The sequence below is a fragment of the Leptonychotes weddellii genome, chromosome 2 (assembly GCF_054177405.1).
Source record: "Leptonychotes weddellii isolate Sample4059 chromosome 2, ASM5417740v2, whole genome shotgun sequence".
In the NCBI taxonomy this organism is placed as follows: domain Eukaryota; kingdom Metazoa; phylum Chordata; class Mammalia; order Carnivora; family Phocidae; genus Leptonychotes; species Leptonychotes weddellii.
Genome location: NC_138370.1, coordinates 63774254 through 63798814, shown reverse-complemented (window position 1 = coordinate 63798814; position 24561 = coordinate 63774254).

The window sequence follows — 24561 nt, the reverse complement described above, 5'->3', positions numbered from 1 at the left end:
GCAAACTCCCCACTGAGCAGGGAGCCCAATGCGGGACTCCATCCCAGGACCCTGGGATCATGACCTGAGCCGAAGGCAGACGCTTAACCGTCTGAGCCACCCAGTTGCCCCCAGGAGTATTGCATTTTAATCAGGAATTAAAACAAAATTATTTTTAGGCAGTGCAATTTTAGTCTCAGCAAGCTAATAGGGGAGGTATGTTGCTTTGGTTTTTGTTTGTTTGTTTGTTTGCAGAATAGGTAAAAAGGAATTCTTCAGGGAGCCCTTAAAATTATGCAAAGAGGTGTCTCTTTAAACGGCTGGTTGAGCTTCTAAATTTACTTACCAGTTTACAGAAACACAGAGGATGGAGGAACATGATGAATGTCACTAAGAGAATGCAACCAGCAAAATCCAGACTGAGAACTTCTATTTTCTACAATACAAATAACATTTTTTAGAAATTAATTGCAAGGAAGACAAAGAGATGTTGGGGAAACCTGTAAATTAAGAGACATAAAACACATATTTAACCAATCACAAGTTTTGGACCTTGCTTGGAGCCTAACTAAAAGCAACAAATTATAAAACTGAAAATTATGACATTTATGAGACAATTGGAAAGTTAAAGTTTACTTTAATTGGATGTCTGAGGATTTTAAGATAATTGTTAATTTAATTTAGTGTGATAATATTGTGGTTGTTTAAAAAAGCAGACCGTATTTTTTTTAAAGATTTATTTATTTTAGAGGGAGGGGGAGGGGCAGAAGGAGATGGAGAGAGAGAATCTCAAGTAGACTCTGCAGACCCCGATGCGGGGCTTGATCCCACCACCCCGAGCCGAAATCAAGAGTTGGACACTTAGCTGACTGAGCCTCCCAGGTGCCCCAAGGAGTCCTTGTTTTTGATATACATAGTGAAATAGTTACTAATAAAAAGATCTGTGATGGTTAATTTTGTGTCAGCTCGGCTAGGCTATGGTGCCCGGCTGTTTGGTCAAACACCAGTCTAGATGTTGCTGTGTGGATATTTTTCAGATGTGACTAACACTTAAATCCGTAGATTTTTAGTAAAGCTCATTACCCTCCGTAATGTGGGTGGGCCTCGCCTAATCAGTTGAAGGCCCTAAACCAGAAGACTGAGTTTATAGACCAAGAAGCAATTCTGCCTCAGGACGCCAATATAGAAGAAGCCCTGCCTGAGTTTCCAGCCTGCAGAATTCAGACTCGAGTCTGCAATGTCAACTCTTACCTGAATGTCCAGCCCCCACAACTGAATGAGCCAGTTCCTTAAAATAAATCTGGGTAGAGAGAAAAATCCTGTGGTTTTGTTTTTCTGGAGAACCCTGACTAATGTGTGATCTTTTGCCTGAGATTTGCTTCAAAATGATATGATAAATGATGGAGAGTGGATCACTGGGTAGACAGGGAAAGACTGACCGTAAGTTAATAGTTTTAGGGTCTGGGTGATGGGTACTTTTGAAAATAGGAGTAATAGTTTCTAATTTTATGTACCTTCAAAATTCTCCATAATAAAACAACAACAACAAAATACTCTTCTTCCATGTGATCATTGCCAAGGGTCGTTTGCAAAGTGTCAAGAGTTATGTAAGGCAGATTTTTAACCCAGCTCTGTCCAGTATTTATAAGCTCCCTTCTCCCCCCACACTGCAAGGCCACTCCTACAGTGTTTTCAGGGATGACTTCTGAAACCAAAGGCAGCTAGACTTTGGCAAGATCAGGGAGAAGCTCCACTCAGAGGAGGGACCTGAGAGAGACCAGGTCACACAGTTCAGGAAGGAGAGAAGCCAGGGGCTCTCCTCTCCTGAGACGTTTCCTGTCACCCCACCCCAACCCCAGCAAACAGTAGCCCGGGCTCTCCTTGTGGCCCCTCTTCATTTGTAATGAACGATTTCAGGCATGCTAAAGAGTGTACCAATAAAATCATGGGTAATTTCCCACCCAGCAGAAAAAAGTAAACAGGACAGACTCAGCTGAAGACTTTGAGCCCTGCACAGACTCCCTTCCTCGTCCCTCTCTCCTCAGAGATAACTGCTCTCTTGAACTTCAGTCATTTTCTCTTTTCTTTAAGGAGGAGAAAAAAAAAAAAGGAGGATCAGTTGTTTTGGTTTTATTTTTTAAATTACCGTGGATTTTTAAAATGCTCTCACTGCATATATGCTATCCATAAACAATACCCAGTGTAATTATTATTGATGTTTTACATTTTTACGAATGTGTTCATATAGTAGGTAGCCACGTGCACCCTGCTGTCTTCACTCAGCTCTAGGTCTGTGAGAGGTATCCACGGCGACCCGTGCACGTCCAGGCCATCCATTTTCACACTGCTGAATTGCATTCCGTCGTAGGCATGTCCCACAATTTATTGACCCATCCCTCGGCTGATAGACATTTGGGGTACTTTCAATTTTTCTTTTTTATGAACAGGTAGAATGAACAATTTTGCACTTTCCTCCTTTTCATTTTGCACTTTCCCGAGAGCCTTTCTCTAGGACTTTTTCTCACTCCATTGTTTCCCCAGCAAGTTCCCGGGTGCAACCCTGACAGCTGAAGCGCGCCTCCTTCCCGGGGTTAAGTATTTGCCCTCTGCCTCCCTGGCAAAGTGAGGTAGGCTTCGGGCAGTTACCTAATGAATTCAGGCAGGCATCACTTGATAACTGAACATTTCCTCATAGTGTCTTGCTGTAAGAACAGGTTTGGGGAACTTAGTTATCTGAATAATTGCCCTGTCTAGACTCAACCGCCACTTCCCTGAAGTTCTTGGCAGTATCCAAAAGGGGTCAGCACTCACAGAACACAGTTAAATATAGACATCTAGGAATAAAAGGCCTAATTAAGAACCAGGAAGTTGCTCTTGGGAAATTAAAAAAGTTTGCCAAGGCATCCTTGGCTGTGCCAAAGCCTAATTTGGCAAGGAAATGCCGATGAGAGCCCCAAGTCGAGGGGGGGAAAGAAGCAGATTTATCCCCCAAATCACTAGGGCTTGCTGGCTGGCTGCTTCTTGGGTTTGCCCCCAGGTCACACTCCCTCGGACGGGGAGGAAAGAAAGCCACCACAAGGCAATTGGATTTGATTTCATCCCCTGTCAGTGTCCTTCTAATTTCTTGAAACTACTAATTTACCAGATGGAAGAATTTCGGACCCTGAGATACCTTTCCAATTCCATGTGCATTTCTTCTTACCTTTATGCCATCTATGAGGAAAAAAATTGCCTCTCTATTGGAGATAACACAGTGGAAACCCCTTTGTCATCCTGATGTGAGTAAACAGGGTAAAGTCCCATACTCTTGCTTGTCAGCTTTTAATGGACTTCTGCTATATTTTACTAATATCGATTGACAAACTCTGCATGCTAATCTGGATTTGTGGCCATATTTCTAGTACCTACTCAAGAATTATAAATTTGCTTGAGTTTGGGCGCCTGGCAGGCTTGGTCGGTGGAGCATGTGACTCTTGATCTCGGGGTGGTGAGTTCGAGCCCAGCGTTGGGTGTAGGATTACTTAAAAAAAATTTTTTTTTAAATTGGCTTGTGTTAGGGATGCTCGATCTCCATACAAATATAAATGATAATCCAAATTAAAACTCCAGAAGACGGCCTTGATACAAAATATAAAACTGTCATTTTTGTCTACTCAACAGCCAGCCTAGGGAGGCTGCTTTGGGCAGCACAAATGTGGTTCTGAACCACCTCAGCTGGTGTGACCTCACCTGTAAAATGGGGTTGTCTGTCTCCTAGGGTTCCTGCTTGGATCAATGAAGATAATGTACTGGAAAGCACTTTGAAAAATACAAAATGCAATTCAAATGGATTATGGACAGCCCTCTGTTAAGTGTTCGTTTGATTGCTGAATGTCCTTGAACACAATGAAGCATAATTTCTTATAAACCGTTTTATAACTCAGACCTTTGCACTAATTCAGAATGACCTTCTTCTCTCCAAGCAGTTCGGCTCCTGTGGTTTTATTCCGCAGCCCAGGAAGCTGCCGCGGAGAATCTTGTAAAGGAAAGGGCTTTAGAGGTCCCATCGTGCCCCACCTCGGCTCCACCTCAGTGGGGCTCATCTCTCTATCCCGCCCCCCACCCCACCCCAGGTAATCCTCAGACCCTCAGATTGGACACCTCTGATGAGGACAGCTCCCCGGGGGCACGCAACAGCCCGACGGAAGGTAGGGTACCAAAGTGAACTCCAGGGAGTCCAAGTCACTTCCGCCCACCAGCCCCAGGCCAGGGGTTGGCAGACTATGACCTATGAGCCAAATCCACCCAAGGCCTGGCTTTCACTGTCTGTGAGCCAAGAATGGTTTTTGCATTTTTAAACAGTCAAAAAAAAAATTGAGTAGTATTTCATGACGCGTGAAAATTAGGCAAAATTCAGACTTCAGTATCCATACATAAAGTTTTATTGAAACACAGTACATTTGTTTTCATATTGTCTGTGACTGCTTTCACACTACAACAGCAGAGCTGAGCAGTTGCAACCCAGAATTTATGGCCCGCAAAGCCTAAGATATTTGCGATCTGTTCCTTTACAGAAAAATGTTGCCAACCCCAACTTTACATTGGCAATCTTAACCCCTTTTTAAATGTGTGAATGTTTTCCTGCTATTGACTCATTCTACCAATCCTTTTTAAGGGCCTATTATGGTCCAGGTGCTGTGCTGGGCACTGAGGATGTTTCAAAAACATGAGACTAGATCTTAAATGTTCTCACCACACACACACACACACACACACACACACACACACACACACACACACACTACACAGAGATACCATAGGGATTCAGAGGGAGCATTTCAGAAAGATTTCACAAAAAGAAATTTGAGCTTGAATGGGTTAGGTTTTGGAGAGTTGGAGAGAATTAAGAGTTTTTTAGCAAGAAAATATCCCATTAAAGCCACGGAGTGGGGAAAGCTCGTGATGTGTTCTGAGAACCCAGTAGTTCATCCAATACGTTAAGAGGGCTGCCAGTGTGGCAGGCATGAGTCTAGGTCCCGAGATACATAAGGACCCCACTCTGGTGTAGATGACATTCAGTTGACCATGAGCTTGGAGTAAAAGGTTCATAGAAGACAAGAAGGGACCCAAGGTTGAAAGCAGGTAACAGACAGAATGGAACACCCACCTGAGGAAGCCCCCCAGTCTGCTGGCTCGACAGATTTACAGCCAGAAATACATGGTACCTGGCCCTGCTCTTCTGTCATGGCCTCAGACTCTGGCCTGGGACATTCAACATCCCAGAGCCTCAGTCTCTCATCTTTCAAATCAGGGGGTAGGACCAGATCTAACTCAAGAATTCAATGATAGTGGTTGCATCTTCGTTTTCTTTTCTTTTTTTTTTTTTAAGATTTTATTTTATTTGAAAGAGAGAGCACAAGCAAAGGGAGAGGGAGAAGCAGACTCCCCGTTGAGCAGGGAGCCTGACATGGGCTCGATCCCAGGACCCTGGAATCATGACCTGAGCCGAAGACAGATCCTTAACCGATTGAGCCACCCAGGCACCCCCATCTTGATTTTCAAATAACAAAATTTCTGGGATTTGCAGGGTAAAAGATCTAGATAGCTATTAATTTTGGTTTTGTTTACAAGTTGCAACTGTGTTTATTTTTCTTATTTTGGTAATTAAAGCTCTGCAAGTGTGTGTTTCTTTAAAAAAAAAAAAAGGTAGGATTACATGGTCCCTAACTGCAAGGATCTACAATCCCATGGAAAAGAGATGCACACAGTGATTAAGTGCACGGACCCTGGAGCCAGACCGCCTGGGCTTGGACTCCCCAGCTCCGCCCTGACCAGCAGGGCCGTGTGAGTTAGGGGGGTTACGTGCCCACCTGAGCCTCCATTTCCTCATGAAACGGGGACAGTAATTGTATTGACATAAAAGGCTATTGTGAAGATTAAGTGAGGCAATACATATAAAGGGCCTACAACAGTGCCGGGCTGTCAGTCAGTGTCCATGGACATTATTATTATTATAGGCAAACAAATAAAGGGGACAGAGCGTCGTGGAGGCAGCGATCAAAGTCTGTAAGGGAAGAACGGCAATACAAAGTGGGGAGGATTGCTTCTGTCTGACAAAGAGGAGGGTTAAGTGAGGCTTCGTGGGGGCTGGAGTGTTGGAGAACGAACAGGTGCTTTCCCAGCAGACGAGTGGGATGACAGTATTTTAAGGAAAGAAAACTGGATGAGGAAAGATGGCCCAGACCAACCTCACCTTCTCCACCCCCATCCTGTCTGCTGCTCATCTCCCCGAGTAGGACTCCTTCCCTCCCTCACCCCACCATCGCCACTAGCTGCTCAAGACAGATACCCAGGGGTCTTCCTTGTCCCTCTCCAGCTCGTGCCCCAGGTGTGGCTGAGTCCACCTCCCACGCATCTTCCAAGTCCATCTTCTCTCCCTGTCTCCTGCACCTCTGCATCTCTCTATATCCCTAGATCTCCCTATAATTCTACATCCTTCTAAGGGATTCTGCCCTTGCTCCTAGCATCATATCCCACTTCCCGACCCTATGGAGTCAGTCCTCTCCCACCCCTGCATCCCAGTCAGCCCAGCCTTCTTTGGTATCCCCAGAAGCTTGCTGTTTCCTCTGTCTGGAATGTTCCTTCCTGCTCTCTCTCCCACTCTCCCTGAGACTAGCAGTACTCATCTTTCATTTGGCAATTTTGATGCCGCCTCCTCAAGGACATGTCCCTGACTCTTACACTTGGCCGCTACCCTCTCTGGGTACTCTGCCCTTACCACAGTCAAAATCGGTCAATTATTTGTGCACCTGCGCTTCATCTGTAAACTCCATGAAGGCAGGGATTTTCTTAAATCTGTTTGTTTTTTTTTTTTTGCATTGATATATGACCAGCACCCAAAGCAGTGACTGACAGATAGCTAGGCACTCAGACAACATGTGTTGAGTGATTATCTTTTCCTAACTAGGCAGTGAGTACCACGCAGCCTGGGCTATGTCAGTCTGACATGCCCAGAGCTTACCTAGCTCCTGCTTGGCTTGTACTAGACACACTGCAAATATCTGTTGGACAAATGAATAAATAAGTCAATAGCTTCAAAAATAGAGCTCCAAATGCATTCCCAGATTGGTTCCGATACTCTGATTTGTGGTCTGAATAGCAAAGCCTCCTTCACCTCGGGAGAGATGTATACCATGCTCCTGTTAGCATAGCCTAAAAGGGCAGGAACTAATCCAACGGTGGCATCTCAGAAACAGAGAGGGTCTTGTGGTTGATTTTGTTCAGTCCCCATTGGATGTTTGAATCCTTCCCACATCACTCCTTCATTCAGCCTAAGCTCAAACACCTCCAGAAGCAAGAGCTCACTGCTTCCTGAGGACACCAATCCCATCTTCTGTCACTCCCGCTTGATGGAAGTTCTTTGTGAGCCTGAAGCAAGAGCTGGTCCCTTGTACCTTCCATTGGCGGACCCTCACTCTAGTCTCCACAACACAGATTTTTAAACTATGAATTTCAACCCATTAATAAGTCAGGATATCAATTTAATGGGCTCAACAAACTTTTTTTATGAAAAAGAATGGAATAAAATAGAATACAACAGCAAATATAAAAGTAAATTGAACATAGTAAGGGCAATAATGCTTTCTGGAATGCTTATTTCAGGTATAAGTGTGTATTTCTGTGTCTTCTGGGTGGAGATATAAAATGTAGTTCTTCCTATAGGTAACAGCCAAGAGAGTCTGCAAGCCACTGTCCTGGAGAATTAACAGACATGTGCTCGCACATGATAGCCCTTGCAGCGTGTCAAGACCAGTCAAGATGGCCTCTTCCCAGCCGAACAGCTCTAGCTTCTTTCCTCCCTTGTCCCCCGTGTGATGCGGTTGTCAGCTACTTTCCCTTAGAACTTTGCCTGCGTCCCACTTCAAGAGTGGCTCCAGGACATGACGTTTAGCAGCATACTCTACAGCTACAGGTCTCTCCCTCACCAGCGTCGGTGCACATTTTGTAGTCCTAGTGTTTTCCTGGAAGTGAAGACCGTCAAAAAGCAGCCAAGTGGAGTTCTATCTTCTCCCTTTACTCCATCGGCATTACATGAGTGGCTCCAAGCAGCAGACAAAGCCCTTCTTGGGTTTTCTTGTTCCAAATCTCATTTTAGCCATGATATTCTCCCAAGATGGACCCAGATCTAATTAGTGGGGTTGTTTTATTTGGTCTTTGGGGCTGCCATATCACACTAATGTCTCGGATCACCCAACTCTTCCAAAGCCATGTCTATTCTAGCCTGTACTTAGGTAGGGCTCTTGGGGGAAGGAGGGGAGACCATTTCAATCTTCAGTTTACCCAATTAAATTGCTTCTTGTTGGCCTCAGTCTGTACCTCTGACGGTGTCATTTTGGATCCCGATGATTCCATCTCATGTGTTCACCATCTCTCCCTCCCACTTGGACTTTTTGAGCCAGTTAGCATAATTGAGAGAGCAATGGCTCTGAATCAGACGGTCTGAAGTTCAAATCTTCAGTCTCTGGCTGCGTTTTTCAGTGTGCCCTTGGGAAAGTTACTTAATCTCTCTGTAAAATAATACCTCACAGAGTTTTAGAACAATCAAGTGATATTTTATATATATTACATGACACATAGTGGGCATGTCATAAATGATAGTCATGAGCAAAAGTAATATTTGCCCCGGACAAAAGGGGACAGAGCTTCCTCCCCCACCACTAGAAACTCCCTGACAGGTTCCCCATTATCACTGCCCTTTATAGACCTTCCAACAGTTTCTAAGTTTCTTAACCATTTGTGAATCCAGCGCCCCCCCCCTTTTTTTTATCTTCAGCAAAATCATGAGAGGTTTATCATACTCTTTGCTGAAATCCAAACACATCGTTCAGTGGACTTCTCAGGACTCTTGGCCCAAGAATACCAAAGGACAAGGAAGGAAGAGGAAAGGGGGAGAACCGGGATTAGCCTGATGGGGCTCCATCCTTGTCACCCGGTGTTGTGTCCTAGTGATCACCACATTCTCTTCAAGGCGCTCACAAAGTAACCCTTCTAGAACCAATTTTTTCCAAGACGGACCACATGCTTACCTGTCTGTAGTCTATAAAATCAACTTCTTTTCCTTTTCTGAAGATGAGCAAATGGGCTCGCCAGCATTTTTTTACAACACGCCTTTTTTTCTCTAAGATTCTTTTAATTTCAACCCATCACAGCTTGCAGGATTTCATCTGCAAGTGGCCTCAGTACTTTGCCACCTATCATTTATTCCAGAGATCCGATTTCATTTAGAGCAACTACACGTTTCCTAAAAGCTTGTTGGCTTCCACTGTCACATATCAGAGCCCATCCTTCCTCTGCATTCTCCTGGTCAGAGAAAACAGGCAAAAACACGTCTCCCAGAACCCCGCCTTCTCTGGGCCAACGCCAGTTTGGCTACCAAGTGCAGGGACTGGGGCTGTCCCCCCTACCCCCCAAAACCTCTCTTTTTGTGGTCTCGGGCGTTTTTTGATTGCCTCGGTTGGTTTAGACTTTCACTTTTCTGATACTCTTCCTGTGATCGCTCTTGGCCATGTGCTTGCCTTGTGGTTTGAGTTTGTGTCCTGTCATACCCAGGTTTTCCCTTCTTGCCCAACAAGAACCCTAGGGTGACACAGCTACTTTCTTCTTTCGGACAGACTATCAGATCTAAAGGAGTGATTTGCCCTGTTGCTTCCTATCCCTTTGGGAGGCCAATACACAACCCAATGAGCTTATCAGAAGACTGCCGATTGCCACTGGGCGAACTGCAGAGCAAAAGTTTGGCATCTTTTTTTTGCTTTTCTAAAAAAACTCGTTAGGAATAATAATAATAGTTGTTAAATATTACTGAGCATTTATTTATTTATTTTTGGCCAGGCTATTTTCTAAGCACTGGAAATGTGTTATTTCATTTCATCTTCCCAACAACCCTTCCGGCAGGACTTACTATTACGTCCATTTTACAGGTGAGAACACTGAGGCACAGAGAGGTGAAGACATGTGTCCGTGGTCAGAGAAGAAGTAAATGACAGAACCAGGATTGAAGTGCAAGCCTATCCAATGCCATAGTCTCTATTCTTGCCTGCCACATCATAACAACAGGTATCCCTGACCTTGTAATTAGTCCACTGGCCTTTTTCAATCTATGCTGGACCGTATTTTTATCTCCATCAAATATTATTCCTGCCTGTCTCACCTGGGACTTGGAATGTATAAATGTCTTTTTGAACTTTGATTACCTATACATTCACTTTCATGCCAGGAACTTCTGCTCTCTCTAACTACCTCTGTTATGCTTCTTATGACCACGTGGCCCTGCAATCTTTTCTTTACACGTCTGTGAGCTCCCTGGTATGAGAGGCTATTACTTATTCATTTTTGTGTCTGCTGAATGAATGAACAAATGAATGAATGAGTGAATGAATGAATGAATTCTATGTGTTCATTCACATTATCAATTTGAAATATGTTGAGTAGGCTGACCTTAAGGGGAAAATCCTAGCACCTGTGTTCTTTCAAGAATGATGCTTTATTTTCCCGGTGGGGTTGACCTTTCCGAGCAGGCTGGGGGCAGAATGGCATAAAACTCCCTCTTCTCACGAATTCTCACACACGCCTGCAATACCATAATAAAAGATTTATCCACTTGACCTATGTTTTACAGCCATTTATACCTCAGTCCCCCCTCCTTCAAAGAAGGAAGATTTCGTACAGCTATGAGGAGGAAGCATGAGGTCTGCAGACACTGAGCAGAGGAACACAGAGAACCTTCCAGAAGGGCCCAGAGCTAACCCAGTGTGCTGCCGGTAGAGACCCCGAGTTCCACAAGCAGAAGCCCTTGAATAATTAAAAAAAAAAAAAAAGGACACAGAAGTGTCCTAGTGACTCTCAAAACACTTTCACTTTCAATAAGATGTAGGCTCATTATTTTAAAGCAGGAAACTTAAATACAATCAGCTCCTTTAAGAATGAAAGTCTTTATCAAAGATTAGCCTCAAAGGCCTTGGTAAAAACCTGAGGAATTAGAACAAATGAGGTCAGTGTCATATGTGTTGTGCGTGTCTATGAAGATGTGATCCAAACTGAATTATACTTACCAGCGAAGCACTGAGTGGGCAGAAGAGACCAGCTGCACCCCAAAGTGCCCGCTTCTGAGAGGCTGTCTGTCTCTGGCTTGATCTTGGCCCAGTGCCCACCCCTCGTCTCAGCACATTTCTGACTTCCCCAGCCATCCACTCCCCGTGCTGGCTTAGAAAGAAAAGGCTGCTGTTAAGTGAGCAATTTAGCCCTTATTTAGGCATTTCCTTAAAAAACAGGTTACATCAGCTTGTTGGGTGGCAGATTCCATCCCCTCGCCTGGTTTTTGCTGCTGACTCTCTCTGGGGATCTGGGGTCAGCGGTTTCGGCTTCCTCAGCCTCAGTTTCTGCATTTGGGCTTAGGGATCGGGAGCAGGGGACCAGGAAGTGGTTATTTCATTAGCAGAGTGCTTTATACCATTTCATTACTCCATGCGCATCCTCCTGCCTTGCTTCCTCACTGGCATATTTTGAGACTAATGAGATAATGGACTGCAAGTGGTTGGACAAGCCCCTCGGAGGGAGATAGTGTCCAGAACACTAGCCTCACTTCCTCCTAAAGTAATTCTGGTTATCATCAATGCTCACGGGTGGAGATCCAAGGAGTGACCTCCCGTGGTGGCCACAAGCCACATACGTTGCCTCCGAGTCAATTATCACAAGAAACAATCATGTTATTTACCAGTTTCATTCTGATCCTCAAAGCAAATGGATAAAGGAAATCTATGGCAACTCTGTATGAAACCCAGAATCTCATATCTTTAAATGACAAATAGTAAATAAATACGAAACAGAAACCCATTCAATTCTGACCCAGCAGTTAAGTGTGCTTAAAAAAAAATCCACATCCACATTGAAAAAAAAATCCATTTGTGCACAGGATAAAATATTAGTAAGGCATGCTCGTCTTTCTGGATGCCTCTGATTAAGCATACCACTGTAAAGGGAGTTCACTGGGCACCGCATAACATGAAAGGAAGGGACCTGGTTCTTTAATAAGCTCACTGAGATCACCTTAATTAACTGATCGATTTGGAGTGGGGGCAGATTAGAGAATCCATTCAAGTGTCTCTTTGATGAAATTGACAGGTGAGTTTGGTGCAATAGGTGGGGAGAAATGAGAGAGAAATGAACCTCAAACAAGTAATTCCTTCCAGGTCTCTGGTTGGTGGATTTTGAGGACAGCCCCCTCTCCAGCCTCACAGCTTTGCAAAATTTAACTGTTTCTCTGTGTTCTGCTGAAATATTTCATTTCAGAGTCCCGGGAAGTGATTTTGTCTTCTGTTTATTTGTATTAGGAACTTAGTGACTGACATCCGAGCAGTGCAGGCTATGGGAATTAGGGAAATGATGTTAGAGCTGTTTAGATTTTTGCTTTTCGTTCTACAAATATAAGGGGAAGATTTTAAATATTAGATGGGGGAAATAAAATATGGATAAAGAGGTATTCACACCAGGTCTTTATGTATTAATAATTGCAAAACTCTTGTCTTTCTCTTCATTATGTCTCAAATATTGAAGCTGCCTCTCTCCAGTTCTTATGGCTATGTTCACCTCTGTAGGATTATGTGAGGTAAAGAGCTCCCACTATGGCTCTCAGGCCTGGGGTCCCGACAGCTGGGAAGTGTACAGCAACTAATCCATTTCAAATAATGAAAAGCTAAGGTTTATTAATGACTTACTATACAGAATATAAACAGAATGTTTCAAGGTTATGACCATAAGGATACCTCTCACTTAACGGAATTCCAGTGTGATCTTACTTCCTTTTCTTCTCTTTTGGGTCACAGAATTGAATTAATTCTACTCTTCAGTTCATAGTGCTCTCGTCAATCCATAAGAGGCCTCTCTTTCATTTTATTGTGGTTTTCTCTCCTACTTCCTGATCCTCACTCCAGTCTCCCCCTGCTCCAGACCCGTCACTCCTTTATTTAGACATACGTAGATACTTGAATAATATATAGTATTGCTTTGTGTGTGCATGTTCCATTACCAAAGGCAATGTCCTATAAATCTCATTTTCTTTCCTGCTTTTTTCATTCAACTCAATGCTTTTGCAATCCATCCTTGTTGTTTTATGTAAATCTAATTATTACTGCTGAAAGGCTTACATAAAACCACAGATGCTTGGTCACTGTCCTAGGGACGGACTCCTGGTTGCCTACATTCTTTACTATCGCAACTGGTGCTGTGGGAGCACACACGGGGCTGTCCCCTCACAGATTTGGGGAAGCCTGTCTCTAGGGTCTACAGAGGAGTGGGATCGCTGAGGCCCAGGCTATTACAATCCCTCCAGCAGGGCCAGAGGGTTCCCATTGCCCTAAATCCCTTTCAACAGTTGATACTGCTAAGATTTCCAAATTTTGACAATCTGATGATTTTGAAGTGGACTGCACTGTAATTTAAATTTACATGGCACTGATGACTAGTGAAGTGAGCATCTCTTCATATGTTTATTCAAATTTGGATTTCTTCTACTATGAACTGCCCATATCTTTGCCCATATTTTTCCTACATGGGTTTCCTATATTTTTCTGGCCAACCTGTAGGAGTTCCTTAGGGCATTAATTCCTTATTGATTTTGGACACTGCAAACATCTTTCCACAATGCCTTCTGTCAGGTAGGTTAACTGTTTTCAACTGAAATCTTATGTTTGATATAGCCATACCCATCAATTTTGGGTTTTATGTTGTTGGGGTCTTGGTTAAGAAATTTGCTCCATATCCCAGAGCCGCAAAGATATTCTTATACATATTCTTCTACAGGATGTGTTTATACTTCCCTTCATACTTAGGTTTTCCATCCATTTGGAATTTTTTTTGTATATGTTATAAGATAGGAATCCAACTTTTTTTTTCCCATAGTGAGTCAGTTTTCCCAACACTATCCACTCAACAATCCATCTTCTTCCCACTGATTTAGGAAGAAGTTTTCTTATATACCAGTTTCCCATGGGTACATGGTTAGGTCTCTGGGCTCCCTGCTCTCTCTCATTCTGGTCTGCCCAGTTTGCCTGTTGCTGAACCACTACCTCACAATTTTATTGTGATGGTTTTGAAATATGTCTTAGTCAATGTGTTTCTTTAAGTGAGAGAGAAAGTAGGGTTAGTAGACTGGGAATTATATATAATCCCACAGACTCTCTTATCCTTGTGCTAAGCCATGATTCCCACACTGGTCACCCATGGGAAGGTATCCTACATGTAAATGTCATCTGTAATGTATGCCAAAATGGGGGAAAAAACTAAAACATGTGAGAGACCATCTGTTTGCCCCCCACAATTCTTTGGGACTAAAATTGCAAGTTTTTCAAAATAAGAAAGGGAATCAATAATTTTTACTCTTAAACTTGAAAACCTATAAGATGATTCTTCTATAGGAATTAAAGATCTTCAGGAATGATATTCCTTGGGTCTCCCAAGATTTACTAGGAGCATAATATGTATGAGGTCATCAAGGGGCAAAGTGGTTAGTAATTTGCTCCATTCCAACAGCCAATCTATAATGGGCCTGAAACTGGAACCTCAGATCTCCTGCGACTTTCTTGTCAACTTTACAGATAGATACCTACTGTCTCCTGTGGGCTAGGCATTGTCACATGGAATGGAAAAAGGAGTGAACGAACACAGTTTCTGCCCACATATTAATCAGTCGGTGACTTGCCTGGAACCTGCGTCTGCATCCTCACTCAGGAAAGGATAGGTCTATTACGAAGTTGGATAATTTTCAGTCTGTCCTATCAGCCAAGTCAAATACATTTTACACACACCAGCTGATAATCAGCTCAAAATTCTAAATAGATCCTGCCATGGTGCACTTACTGGCCAAATATAGACCTAGTCTATAATTCAGATAAGACAAAATGGCATGCCAAGAATGTTCTTTGGAAACAGGAATTAGATAGAAGCTACAATAGAATTTCTGGATACGCACAGTTGAGGAATTTCCAGATGAAAGAAACGGTGAATATTCAAGCTCAGGAAAAAAGGGAGGAAATGAAAGAGAAGGAAAGGTTAGATAACAATATAACATATCATTTAAGAGTTTAAAGCCTCGAGCCAGACTGCTTGGATTTAAATCACCCCTCTTCCACTTAAATAGCTATGAAGCCTTAGGCAGTATTTTTAATCTCTCCATGCTTTGGTTTCCTCATCTGCAAAATGAAAATAGAAATTAAGCCTACCTCATAGGATTCTTGAGATGATTCAGTGAATTCATACATGGAAAAGCAATCTGAACCATGTCTGTTACATACTAAGTAGTCAATGAATGTTGTTGTTATTATTATTATTATTGTAACAGTATCATCTCATGTTTCTCAAATATCTGTATAGAAAAGTCTGTAAAGATAGAACATAAAATTGTAACTGTATATCTCAAGAAGGTAAGATTACGGATTTTCCTTCTTCTTTCTCCTTATCTGCATTCTTCTAATTTTTCCAACTATGAAAATACATTGATTTCCTAATAAGGAGCAAGTTTTTTTTAATTTTTGAAAAAAGATCTATGAGATGAGTAAGGGTAGGGGAGAATGGCACATCCATACAGTCAAGCACTCCCTACAGATAAACAGTCTAGGAATGAAGCAACATTTATGAGTTATAGCCCCAAATAAATAGGGAATTAGGGGGCTGATGAGGGAAGAAAAGGAAAATGGAGAAGAGTGACATTCTCCTAATTTTTTATTTTGTGCTCAAGGTTAAGTTTCAGTACAGCAGCAAAATGGACAAAGAAATGAAGTGCTGTGAGAGGTCATAGGGACAAACATCAACTGGCTCTGGAGTTTTGAAAGGCATTGGATAATTTCATGACCATTAATAACATCTGCAGTCCTGCCAGGCAGGCTAATGGCAGGGGTAATTAGAGCCTGTGCTTTAAGACAGATGACTGTTGGTCAGAGCCAGGGAACAAGTCCAGCCCTGGGGCCACACTGCCCATGGTTACACAGGGCCAGCAGGGGGCAGGGCCTGGCCAGGAAGGACCCTACCTGACCATAGCAAAGGCTTGACCTGGATTGGCCTCTGTGGGTAGATGCTTAGCTCACAAAGGAAATAGTGGGTGTGGATGCAGCTCAGGGCTTGGGTCTGGATATAAAACTGGCCTACACTAATGTCCTGCAATGAAATATTTTCATACTCACATACCCAGAACTTAAGCTTACAAAAATACATTCAGTTCAAAGAAGTTGTGAAATCAACTAGTAGTTACCCAGCAATGATTATGCACTGGTGGAGTGGTTTTCCAGTCATTCAAATTAAGAAGTGGCCGTTTCAAGACCTATTCTTTCTTCATGGACAGAACAATAGGTTTAATATGGATGCTTTGGTCTTTCTTCTCTAAACAGCTTAAGCTGTTCAGTTCTTTAATCAAGATGACATATATCTTTTCTAAAAGTTTTGTTATAAAACACAAATATGTGTTTTCAAAGTGTAGTTTTCCATCTAGACTAGTCTTGAAATACTTCCTTCTATTCACAGGATGGTTCACAATAGAGAACATAAAGAACACTTGCCATGCTACTTGGGAATTTGTCTCAATAATTTCTCCTGAGCAAAAACTACAGTAAATGACTGTATCAATAGACTTCCGCATGGGTTTCCTCTCTTGGTGATATTAGACCTCATGCAGTGCTACACAATTCTAAAAGAAAATCCTAACCAACTTCCACTTAAACATTTCAGTTGAAGAAAAGTGTTTATCTCAAATTTCTCTTGGAATGCCTCTAAAATGACAGAAAAGGAATTGAAAATGTTTAAAAATCACAAAAAAAAAAAAAGGCAAAAAAACCCAAAAACCCAGGAAAGGAGTGGCAGGAGACCAGTGATGTCAATGAAGCATTACAAGAGAGAAAGCATAGGGATGGGGTTGGGGACTTCCTTTCCCAAAAGTGTGACAGACTAGACATTCTGACAAACTCCATTGCAAGAATGCACTGAGATCTTACATAAAGTACATGCAACAAATGTAAGGAGACAAGGACATGGAAAATATGAGGGAGTTAAAAAAAATGGAAGACAAACTGAGAAGACATGATAGAGTACTGTAAAGATAGGCTAGAAAGAGCAGAGGAAATGGAAATGTCACTAAACTAGCAAAAAGCATGAATCTACTGGTTTAGGAAACAATCCATCTTAGAAGAAATTCACTGGTATTGATAATCTCCTCCTTTTTTAGCTGGGTGGTAAATGTATGGGTGGTCATTACCTTATTATACTTATATATTAAATATAGTTTTCAAAATATACTCAAAATGACATAATTTAATAAATTAAAGTATTTGGATAAGCACAAACCACTTTGGCTTCAGCTTTCTGAACTTTGTGAAGTTCCTGCAGAAGAATGAGGAAGGGTTGGGAAGCCAACAGGAAGCAAGTCTCTGTGAACCAGGCCCCTGGAGAGTCTCAATGGCTGGAATTACCACATATATGTGAAGGGAGAGGTGAGGGGGGAGGATGAAAACGAGAAGATTTTAATAATCAAGGCTAGATTCCTTCCCCCAACAGACTCAGCCAAAAAGCTGTCCTTCCTTTACATCAGGAGACTACAGGATCAAAAGGGAGAAGTTGAGTCTAAAAGGTCTGCCCGTAGGGACACTGGATTTAGCTGGGAAATGTACTGAAAGCCCACTGTTTTAAGGGAGTTCTTCCCCCTCCATAACTCCTCATCTTGTTGAGCTCTCATAATTCCAGTTTCTATAATAATAACCACTTCTACTCTAACTCTAAGACAAGAGGTTAGAGGATAAGTGTCTGAAGAAATGGACTGACTCAAAAGAAAACATCTATAGACCTTTGGGGGTGGGAGGTCCACAGTGAAACGAATAAGTTCCCACCTAACCATCTGTATTAGTCTGCTCAGGCTGCAATAACAAAACACCACAGACTGGGTGGCTTACATAACAGACATTTATTTTCTCCCAGTCCTGGATCCTGGAAGTCCAGGATCAAGGTGCCAGCAGGTTTTGTTTTTGGTGAGACTTCTCTCCTCAGCTTGCAGAAGTTGCCTTCTCACTCTGTCCTCACACAGCCTTTCCTCTGTGCACATGCAGAGAGAGCTCTCTGGGGTCTCTTCCTCTTCTTATAAGGACACAAGTCCTATCAGAGTAAGGTTTATCCTTATGACCTCATTTAACATTAACTACCTGCTAAAGGCTCTATCTCCAAATACAGTTACTTTGGGGGCTAGGCTTCCACATATGAATTTGGGATGTTCACGATTCAGTTCATAACACCATCCTAATGTAAAGGAAGACTACCTACCCATAAGCCTTGCCCTCTCCCACCCAGAGCTTCTCATCATTTCTTTTGTGCCTCAGTCTTAAAAGTAAACAAGTAGTCATGTATTAACAGACATTTGAGGAAAGCTTCCAATATGAAAGTTATACACCAAAACAAACAAAACAAGTAAGCTGAAGGGAATGAAATAAGACAGGACCAGGGAAACTATAACAACAAACTATAATTAATATTGAAATAATATGAAAGACAACATTGTAACTATGAAGGACAAAATGTAATGAAAAGGAACTTAGAACAAGAAAGAGTTCTTTAAAATTAAAAATATCATAGGAGGCATTTAAGAATTCCATAGAAAGTACTGATGATAAACTTAAGGAGCTCTTCCAGGAAGCAGAACAAAAGAGATGAAAAGTTGCAGAGAAAAAATAAGAAAATGTAAGTATCAGTCAAGAGGTCCAACATAGAAATAGCAGGAGGTCTGAAAAGAGAAGAGAAAAACACAAAGGGGAGAAATTATTAAAGAAATAACCCCCCAAAAAATTCCCAAATTGAAGGGCACAGTATCCAGCTTGAAAGAGCCCCAATATAAAGAGCAGCCCCAAATGAAGTAATGAGTGAAATTTCAATAAAATAAGGATAAAAAGAAGATCCTAAAAGCTTTGGTGCAAGGAGTAGGAGGAAGAGGTCACATATAAAGAATCAGGAATGAGAACGTTACCGGACTTTTCAATGGCCACAATGAAACTTTATAGATAGTGGAGCAACGCCTTCCAAAAACTGTGAAAAAATTCCCTACCTAGAGTTTTATACCCAGTCAAATTATCAATCAAATGTGAGCACAGAATAAAAGTTTATTCAAGCATGCAAATTACTTTGCATGCACTCTTTGTTAGAAGCTATAAGACATTGTGTTCCAGTAAAACAAGGAAGTAAAGCAATATGTGAGCTAAGAAAAAGTGGAATCTAACATAGGAGAGAGATAAAAGGAATTTCTAAGGTGATGGAAAAAAATCAAGGAACAAAAATAGAGGCATGTTGGGATGCCTGGGTGGCTCAGTCAGTTAAGCGTCTGCCTTATGCTCAGGTCATGATCCCAGGGTCCTGGGATTGAGCGCCGCATCGGGCTCCCTGCTCTGCAGGAAGCCTGCTTCTCCCTCTGCCTGCCGCTCCCCCTGGTTGTGCTCTCTCTCTTTCTCTGATAAATAAATAAATAAAATCTTAAAAAAAAGAATAGAGACATGTTATTTAGAAATTTGGGGATGAATGACAGAAAAAAAAAATAAAAACAGCCAAAAGACTTGAAAGCGATTGCCTCAAGAGAATAGAACCTGAGTTTGGGTAGGTGTAGGGCATGATGGCTCTTTTTCAATATGTCTTCTAGTACTATTTGATTTTGAAATATCTGTATGCATATATTACTTTGAAAATACTTCAGTGAAAAAAAAATCTAACTCAAATTTAATCTAGAACGCCCAAGAACCTAATCCCATTTTTATTTTTAAAGTATCAGCTAAAGCTTGTTTTTATACATTCAGTTTTTCCATTTAAGTAATGAAGCACATTAGAGAAAAATTTGAAACAATAAAGAAATGGGAAAAAAGAAATCATATTACCCATAATCCCACAAGTTCACACAATCATTCTAATCATCCCCTTCACAGCCTTTTCCTGTGTAAATTTTACAGTTGCAGTCATGGCATCCATACAGTTATTTCCTGCTTTTTTCCCCCACATTATACCATGATCAATTTCTAGCTTGCTGCATAGCATTATAACCATCTTTCTTAATGATTTGACAAGACTTTTCGATCTGAGTGTCCCACTCAATAGCATAGATTGCCCCCTCTCACTCCCTTCCTTGTGTTGTTCTTTGTCGTGTTCAGACTCTCCACGCCCCTGCTTTGTAAGGGCCTCAGCCCTGGGATGCTATCCCTCAAGAGGGCTTCCTTCCCATCACCACTGGAGAATCCACTTAAATGAACGCCCCCAAAACCTTCCTGGACCCCAAGCTAAAGTCGACCCTTTTTTTCACATTCTGCTCTCATCATGGCAGTTGTCATTCCCTTATTCTTTCTTTTTTATTTCCTAGTGCATGTATGTATGTATGTATGTATGGCCTGTCTACTCAATAGATTGTAAGCTCCAGAAAAGCAGGAATTATACCTGTCCTCTTTCCCACTCCACGTTCAGCACAGTAAACAGCACAGTAAAGCTCTCAGTACGTATTCTGGGGTGAATAAATGAATGAATACGTGACTGACTGATGAGTGGATGAAATGCTAACTACCTCAGGCCACAGAGAGAAATCTGAGGCCGAACGGGACTAATAGAGGGTTTGTTAAATGGCGAGTCAGGAGATCTGCTTCCTACTGGCTGCCACTAACCAGGCACATGACTTGGGATAAGGCACACTGAACCTCTCTGCACCTGGTTTTCTCACCTGTGAAATGAGAGGGTGGGGTGGGTGGCCTCCATCATCTGTTTCAACCATAAGTACTAAGGTCTGCACCTTTGCAAGTCCTCACTTTGCTAAAGATTTCTGTTGTGAGTTTTGGAGAACAGCTTTTTGGTTCCGTTTCCCAGGATGATGAATGAGTGGAAATTTTAGTCAAACAACTGTATCTTTTTTTTCTCTATATGACAACAAGCAATTAGTTTTAACAGTTCTTGTCTCTGTCTTTTCTCTTGTGAGAGAGGGAAATAGACTCATTGATCAGGTAAATGAAGCAGCCTGAAATTGGAGAATGGCCTGACATACGGAAACTTTCTCAATAGGCAATGATCCTTTAGAGAAATAGTATAGAATAGTGGCTATCTTAGTCCATTTGAGCTGCCCGAACAAAATATCACAGACTGGGTGGCTTATAAACAACAGAAATATATTTCTTACAGTCTGGAAGCTGGAAGTCCAACATTAAGGCACCGGCAGAGTTGGTGGCTGGTGAACCCAATTCCTGGTTCGTAGATTCATAGATGGCTGTCTTTTTGCAGTGTCCTCACACGGCAGGAGGGAGTGAAGGAGTCCCCCAGGGCCTTTTTATAAGGGTACTACTCCCAGTCGAGAGGACTCCACCTCCACGATCTAATTACCTCCCAAATGCCCCCACCTCCTAGTACCATCACACAAGGGGTTAGGTTTCAACAAAATGAATTTTAAGGAGGACACAAACTTTCAGACCATAGCAGTGGTTGAGCACATGCTCTGATGTCAGACAGACCTGGCTTCAAGTAGCGTCCATGCACAACCTTGAGGAGGTTACTTAGACAGAGAGGGTAGTATGCTGGAGCTAAGAGCTATAGCTAGACTGTAGGGGGTTGAGTCCTAGCTCCTGCCACTTACCAGCTGCAAGACCACTCATGTCTTCGGATCCCATCTGAAAATAGAGATAAGAACGTCCTACCTCATAAGGTGGTTGGGAGGATCAACAAATTCCAAATTCGTAAGACCCCTTGAACAGCACGCCCTGAGGACACACAGTCACCGCTGTTTGAGTCAGCAGTTGTTGTTATTCAATCTCTCCAAATCTAATTCTTCATGCACTGATTTAATGAATGTTTACCAAGTGCTTCCGAAGAGGTCTCATGTCACTTCATTAAGTTCAGATGAAGTTTCTGAGCCTCAATTATAATGCCATTAGCCTATAGGACTGGGATTACATGTGTTACTCTCTCTTACAGTAGTTCTCAAACATGGCCCCTGGCATGACATCTGGGGAGAACCGCCTCCTGAGGGTGCTGGTCATCCACGGGAACACACTTCAGCACTAGTCTGCATCACCCCCCTCCTCCACTGTCCTATCAGGGGTCAGACCACCATACGCTCAATCAACTCTCCTAATTCCCAGTCTAGGCCAGAACAAGCAGGGGAGACAAATGGGAAGAGGAAGGGAAGAGCAAGTCAAAGATGGGAAATACATTTAGACAGCCAGGGAAAGAAAGAGATGGGTGACAAGTTGCCAGAAGTTGTCTCATCCTGATATAAAGGGCAATAGACACAGATGTCTTTGGGATCTCATGTCCATTTCTACCTTCACTTTCTCAGTCATTTCCTTCATTTCCATTCCTAGTCATGTGAGAATACTTCTGGAGTAGGGATTTGAATCAATGATAGTGAATGAAATATAAAAATAATCAGAAGTAAATAATGGCAAATTTATAAGGAGTGTATAAAAGTTGCTAAGATTATATTTATTCATTTGCACATAGAAGAATTAAAAGTTTAAATTCATAATTAAATGATAGTAGATTTGAGATTATAGCTATTGGATACTCCTTGGATAAATAATTGAAATATATCATTGTAGAGTATTTCTATTTCTCTTATTCCATACTTAGGATTAATATCAATGATTATGTTGCATCCAACTGCCTTAAAAAGGCTTCAAACTTCAAAGAAAACTCATAACTTTCTCCTACAAAGTTGATCTTCTTCCATGTTCCCTCTCTCCATCTAAATAAGCCATAAAATCTACAGATTATTCTTCACACTCCTAATCCCTCCATCATATCCAAAACATCAGCAAATCCAATCAATTTGAGCCCACAAATATCTCCCAAATTGGTTGATCTTTTTTCTTAGTCCAAAATAGTTATGTTTAGGGTGGTAAAAGAGACAAATTTTTTTAAAAGTCTGTAAAGGGGCGCCTGGGTGGCTCAGTCCGTTAAGTTGTGCCTTCGACTCAGGTCATGGTCCCTGGGTCCTGGGATGTACCCCACATCAGGCTCCCTGCTCAATGGGGAGCCTGCTTATCCCTCTCCCTCTGCCTCTCCCCCTGTTCATTTCTGGTCCGTAAGTTTTAGAGCTATGCCCAGCAGAAGATTGGAACTCAGTAAACATTTACTGAATCTCAGGATGACTGAAACATTGCTAGGTTTTAGAATGCATCAGACCTCACACATGCCCAAGTGCCCTACCCCCCCACCCCCACCCCGCGCTACACACACACACACACAAGCACATACACACACACACAGACACACACTCCTTCCCTATGGCCTGTTTTTTTGGAAAAAGGGAAAATCCAAAGGTGGATAATGGAAATGTGACCATACGTAGTCATGTCAAGATATTCTAGGTAAGAGTGAAAACCTACACAGAGGCCTCCCAACTGCCCATGCTTCTAGACCCATCTTTGGGTGGGTCTAGGAGGCAGGGGTGACCAGAGCCCTGAGCATCAAGCACCATGTGTCTGGTTGTAATTCCCAGCTGTGACCCTGACTGGGTGAGGGAAGCAGGGCCGCACCCCCCGACAGCCAGAGCTGAAGAGAGGAGCGGACCTCGCCCTCCAACAGCAGGGATTGTGCCCCTCAACTGGGGGCTAAGTTGGGGCAATCTTGGCTCTCCACCTGTGCCCTCTGTCGCCCCTGGAAGAGTGATCTTGCCCTGGGTCCAAATCCCAAACCTCCAGTAGCCCCTCCAGCCCCTTCCACTAGGCTGAGGAAAAAACATTCGGGGAGGACAAAAGGAGGGGAAAGGAAGTAGGTGGGGCTGAACCAGGGAGGGTCCTCCCAAGTCCAGCTGGGAGGACGCTGGGGCCAGAGGGGTCAATGACCGGGAGGCAGGGCTGGACTTCACCAGGGCTTTGGTGAGACAGAGTTTGAGAAAGCAAAATCCCTTTTCAGCTGGGTGAAGGGCTAGGAATGGGGATTCCAGAAACAATGTCCATTGTGGAGTCCTGAAGCCTGGCTGGGGCCCCCACCACTGAAAGTGTTCTCAGTCGTTAACAGGGACAAGAACTTGCGCACGCTTTTTGTGGGATCCCTGGGCCACCTTATCTGATTGCCTGACCTTCCAGAGGCCAACAAGGTGAATTGTTGGCCTTCTCCAGGCCTGCGCGACAGGCAGCAGTTTTCGGGTGAAGAATCTTCAGGGCGCTGGCCTTCCCACCCTTTTGGTATTTCCTACCGTACAGGCCGCCAGAGACCATTACAATAGTGGAAACTCACCGGCTCTGTGAAAGCTTTTCATTCTAGTAAACAAATGCGGGTTATGAGCTTCCCTATTTCCCTTCCTCGCCGGTGGAATTCAGCCGTCGCCCTGCTGCAGGCTGAAACCATGAACTTCAGCGACAATGCTCCCTGTTTGGGGCATTCTTTCTCACTGTTTCTCTTTCCAGCTGTCTCTCCCTTCCCTTCCCTTCTCTCCACCCTACCTTCTTGCCCAAACCCATTTTATTCGTTTGAAATTACCAGTAGGGCATTTCCCACACCAACACTGGCAACCTGAGTTATAGATTGTGAGTTTCCAGTCCGCTGCCCAAACGACCCACAGAA